The sequence below is a fragment of the Vulpes lagopus genome, chromosome 5 (assembly GCF_018345385.1).
Source record: "Vulpes lagopus strain Blue_001 chromosome 5, ASM1834538v1, whole genome shotgun sequence".
NCBI classification, from domain to species: domain Eukaryota; kingdom Metazoa; phylum Chordata; class Mammalia; order Carnivora; family Canidae; genus Vulpes; species Vulpes lagopus.
In genome coordinates this window covers 119,842,880-119,849,024 of record NC_054828.1, presented here as the reverse complement: position 1 = coordinate 119,849,024, position 6,145 = coordinate 119,842,880, and positions in this window count along the sequence as shown.

Genomic DNA, 6,145 nt, shown 5'->3' with positions numbered 1-6,145 from the left:
TGTGACTATAAAAAAAAACCAAGAGTATTTCTTCATATTTGAGTAATCCACTCATAACCGTTCTTAGAGTTTTTAGGAAATGATTTCTAAACAATGAAAAATTTTTAATATGAAGCAATATCAGTATCATTGCTTCTTTCTTTTTAAACATTACTATATTACTCATCATATAAGCCCCACTGTGGCTGTACATTTTCTGGCACTGCCAAAATGAATGGTAAACTTGTTTGTGGACCCAATCATGTATTATTGTTCATCCTGACAGATTTTGGAGAACTTTCTACATCTGCAAATTATTTTTGACAGCTAAGATTTCATTATATGTGGCATTTAGACTTGTCTTTTAGCTTTAGTGTCGGGTGTCTTTCACAATGCCAAGACCTGTCACGAATTTAAAGTCCTCTCCCTATGGCCAGATATAGTAGTAGAATGATACTTGCACTATCTTCCCCACCATTTGCCCTATCCTTGAACTTTTAAACATACATTACATTTGTCCCTCTTGTATACACAAGAAAATATGTAAAATCCTGCCCCAAACTCTGGTTTACAGGGTCTTCTAATGCAATGTATTTTATAGCTCTGATTTTAACTTCACCCAAGCTTTAGATAAGAGACTCACATACCAGCCTGAGTTGGTCAAACCATCATGGACAAAAGCAAATTTCCACCTCTCTTAATTGGAGTTGATGACTTTGTTTGAAAATCAGAAGAAGTTTTTGATAGCTGTAAGCAAAGTTATCTAAGGGGTCTTCTAGATGGTAAAACATGCAGACTCACGTTTAGAGGACCTGAGTGTGAATTCCTTCTCTACTGTCCCCCTACATCCCGGCCCCTGCCATTACCTCACTGTGATCCTAAACAAGTGGTTTAATCATCCTAAATCTCAATTTCTGTATTTATAACATGGAGAAAATGGTGGTATCAACATCAAATGGTAGTTGAACTAATATGAAGTTCTTAAGACAGTGCCTGATATTTATAAGTGATTAATAAATGTTCACTATTACTGTTTTATTCATAATTCTACTGTAGCTATAGTAGAGAGTTCAAATAGAAATCTCTAATCTCCAATGCAATCTGTTTGAAGGAACAGAAGTTTTAAAATACTCACAGTTCATATACACGTATAATCAATCAAATGTCAGCTTGGTGATTCTTCCCATATCCTAAATTCTAGCCATACTAGTAGAGACAGAGCAAGGAGGGCAGGCTGGGAGGTGGAAATTGATACAGTAGCAGTTAGGAACAAAAGCTAGAGAGCTCTGAGACTTGTGTTCTACAAAACATAGGAGGAAGATTTTGCAGAGATTAGGGAATGAAAAAGTCTTTGGTTTCTGACTGGTCCTTCTGGTCTACAGCCAATATCAGCTTTTGCTTCTGGTCCTTTCCATGACTCTTTCATGCAAATCAGCATCCATATGTTCAATAAGTTCCTTGATTATTGGTCTTTTCCCATAGCACACAGCCTAGGATAGAATATCAGCCTCATGAGTGTTTTGAATTATTTTACGTGCTGAGATTTAAATATATCATTTTGTTCTGAGTGCTGAGGATGATGTTAAATAATTGTTTTTTTTTTCAGATTTCCTAATTTGCTTTTATTTATTATTTTCTGATTATTAACTTTGTTATTGAGCACCAAAAATTATACATACATGTAGGTAGCTGTGTTAGTCAGTGTTCTCTAGAGAAATAGAACCAATAGGAGATATACAGGTATATAAGAAGTCATTTCTTATGGAAACTGATTCATGTAATTGTGAAGGCTGGGAAGTCACATAATATTCCATCAACAAACTTGAGAACCAAGAAAACGAGTGATATAATTCAGTCTAAATCAGAAGGCCTGAAAACTAAGGGAGCTAATGGTGAACTCTCAGTCCAAGGTCAAAGGCCTGAAAACCCGAGGGACGACTGGTTTAAGACCCACAGTCTGAAGGTATGAGTCTTAGGAACTCTGATATCTGAGGGCATAGGAGAAAATGGATATTTTAACCTCAAGAAGAGAGAGAGAATTCACCCTTCTTCCATCTTTTCTGCTCTATTTCAATCCTCAGTGGATTGGATGATGCCTGTCTACATTGGTGAGGGTGGATCTTTCTTACCCAAGTCTACAGATTCAGATGCTAATCTCTTCCAAAAGCACCCTCACATACACACTCAAAATAGTGTTTAACTGGCTGTCTGAGCGTCCCTTATCCCAGTCCAGTTGTAACATAAAATTAACCATCATAGCAACATATCTTCTGCTTGTCTTAGATTGTTTCTCCATGAATTCAACCTTGGTAATTAAGCTCAAGATGCTGCAAAGTTCTGACATTGCCATTCACCCTTCTCAGATCACCCAAAATTGGTTTTTATAATGAAATTTTAATTGTCAGTTCTAATTGTGGATAAAATTTTTGTTTTTTTAAAAAAGAGCTCTGTAAGGACTTAAAAGACTTTTTAGGATATCACAAACATGTCTAAGTAGGTATTCTCCATCTATTTTTGGCAAATGTGTTTTGATTCTTGCCATGGTTACTGAGAGGAATATACCCATTCCCTTGACAGAGCTAAGAAGACATTGCAGAGTCATTTGTGGGACATGATTCCTACTTGGCCATCCTTCTGCTATTTCTCATTTTCTTATGAAATTGTAATATTAAGCCAAATTTCTGGGGATATTAGTAAACTCTGCTTTAGCCAGGAGATTTTCATAATGTAGGGTGCATATTGAGCAATGCAACTAGGCACCAGTATACTGGGAAGACTGAAGAATCTTTTTCTTCACCATGTCCACCCTGGTCTATTGAAATTAATATTGTAGAAAGTGGCTCTATTGCCTTCATAGCTTTTCTTCCCTGAGTGTAAAGACACAAAAGTCACTAACTTGTCAGAATGTCAACATTTATTAATATTTAAAAATGTTTATATGTATGTAGATAAACAGGTTCAAAGATAATGAAATTTAGTGAAAATTATAGACTTAAAAAAAAGAAAGAATCTGTAAACTCAGTATCCTGATAGCCATAATTACAGTTATATTCTTCCAAAGTTTTTTCATTCATTTACCTGAAGTTTAATCTTTCTTTCTTTATAAAATATTATTGGAATTATATAGTATATATAATTCAGTATCTTGATTTTTTCTAGGTAACATTAAATAGGTATTTTCATACTATTACTTACTTGGTCTGGCTAATCATCAATTTAATGAATCAATATGCTCTAGAGTGGGTCCACTACAATTTGTATAAGTATTTTGCTGGTATTGAATATTTAGAGTATCTCCAGGATTTTGCTCTTAAGAGATATTTTCCTGAGTATCTTCTTTCTCATCTAAAATAAAATTCCTTAATACAAAATCTTTCCACAGTGACTAGTAGATTCAAACATGTATTTGAGTGGGCTCATCAGAATCCAGGTGCTCATGATGGAGCTTCAACTATGTTCAAGAGGGGTGTAAGCAGATGGCATTTATTTTGACCTGACTTTATTTATTGTCTTCTCTGGCATCACTATCCTGAAAGTAATTCATGAGAAAGGACCTGTATACCCTTTCCATTGCTGTCTTCCTGCTGCCCAGAACAATTACTAGGAGGTACCACAATACACATTTCTTAAATAAATGCATCACTCCTTGAAGGAATGCATAGCAACCATAGCAGAATATTGTGTTAACAGTAGTGATGAAGATGAAAAGAAGTGGTTTCCCATACATTTTGAGAAGACCCATAAGATCAGTGAGTAGAAAGTGGAAGTACAAAAATGCTTTTTTTTTTCCCCTATCTTTTTAAGTTCTTTGTCTAGAGACCAGAGGTTCTTAAAAACAAACATGCATCAGAATTGCCTGGATGGCTTATTGAAACAGGATTGCAGTAGGTGAATGGTTATTCAAACATCCGTACTTCTCAGCAATACAAAGAAACAAACTGATTGATTCACACAACCACCTGGATGACTCTCCAAAGAATTGTACTGAGTGAAAAAAGCCAATCCACAAAAGTTATATTGTTTGATTCCCTTATATAACATTGCTGAATGATAAAATTATACAAATGGGGATAATAGTGGCCAGGGGTTAAGAAGTAGGTGACAGCAAGAGGGAAGTGGATATGGCTATAAAAGACAACATGAGAGATCCTTATGATGGTAGAAGTACTCTGTATTTTAACTTGACTATATCAATGTCGACATCCTGGCTGTGATACTATAGTTTTACAAAATACTGCCATTGGGATATATTGGGCAAAGGGTGATGAGATTGTTCTGTATTATTTCTTACAATTGCCTACAAATCTGTAATTATTTCAAGATTTTAAGAAGTTTACTTAATTAAAAAATACACACAGATTGTTGGGCCTCATTTCCAGGGTTTGTGATCATTAAGTTGGGATTATAGGCCAAGAATCTGAATTTCTAATGAGTACCTAGATGAAGTTGATGTGGGTTTGAGAACCACACTTTGATAATGACTGCCCAAGAATAGTTAGGAATTCTTAGTACTCATTATAGCTCTAGCTAGCCCAATGATTCCATGTTAACTGGTTCAAATAGTCTTCTCTGTACCTTAAATTTTATCTGTTGTAGTAAAACCCACTGTCAGTAAAACTGCCTCTTGCATGGGCCCATCAGACCCCAAGTTACTCATGATGGATGGGGTTTCACCTCTGTTCAGCAGAGCCAAGTTTTATTGGCGAGGCTGCAAGCATTTGGTGAGCAATAGCTGTACCCACTGCCAGCCTCAACTGGAAAGGAACTATCCAAGCCAGAGGTTCATTCACATGCTTGGCTGCATGTTAGAATGACTTAGGAGCTTTTAAAAGTCCCACTGCCCAGACCATAACCACAGGCAGGCTTAATCGGAATCTCTGGATATAGGACCCACATATCAGCATCATTTGTGTTCAGCCAGAGGGCTGAGCCCTAGGATCTGAGTAGAATTTCTAGGTACCAATTCCCCTTCCCTCTACCTCCCACAATTTCCTTGGGTCCAGTTCCCCATGCTCTACAAAAGGCCAGGCAGCATTGTCCTTACAAAGCTGGCCTCTCAAACTAGAAAGCCCAGTTGTCTTTCACTTCTCCTTCTTCCTTATCTCAGGCTCTTAAAAAGTTACAGCTCTTTTCTCTCTGCATTTTTCCTCAAACACCAGGCCTTCTTCCATTCCATCAGCTTTAGGTTAAGTCTATCTTTTCAATGAGTTAAGCAAGAGTCTCTTTGCCAGCTTCCTAATGCACAGTATTATGTCCCTCTTCTCAAATTCATCTGTATGTAACCATTGGAGGTATCTTTCTAAAAAACTCATAGAATTTTTCACTCCCTTATTTAAAACCCTTTGTGTGGAACCATTATTTTTGAAGGAATAGATTTCAGTTAGATTAGATATGCAAGGCTTTCCATAACTTAGCCCATACCCACTCTACACCTGCTTCCCTCACCTTAGATAACTCAACTTATCCTACAAAATCCTTCTCAATTTTCTTTTTAGAAAACTGCTTGAGACATAATTAACATGCTATACAATATCCATTTAAAGTATATAATTCAAAAAATAAAGTATATAATTCATTAGTTTTTAGTGTATTCATAGAGATGTCAACCATTATTATAGTTAATTTTAGAATATTGTCATCATCTCCTATATACCCATTTCCAGCATGAAGTAATCATTAATCTCTTTTCTTGGCAGCCCATTTTATAGATCTATGCACCACTCTCTCATAGAGTTCTGAGTTTAGGATTAAGACTGAGCTGGGTTCAAATCCTACTTCTGATGGTCAGTATCTTTGGACCACTTAGTTTATTCAAATTTCAGTTCTGTTGACCTCCAAACTGGAATAATATCTGTCAGAGAGGTTGTAAATATTACTGATAGCATAATAAGGTGCCTAGCAATAATGCGTGTTAATTATCATTTTGTTTTGATGAATTATGAACAGAACTTTGCATAAAACATTACTATGACCTAAGACCAAAGCTTTACTAATAAGTCAAGTTATTGAAAATGAGAATATGTGGCCTGATGATATATTTCAAATCAAGACTATTAGAATATTTGATATAGTAATCCATGGATACCATCCATATTACAAAGTAAACAGATTGGGGAATATCAGGCCTAAGATTAGTCAACACAGATGTACCTCGTTGAGATAACAG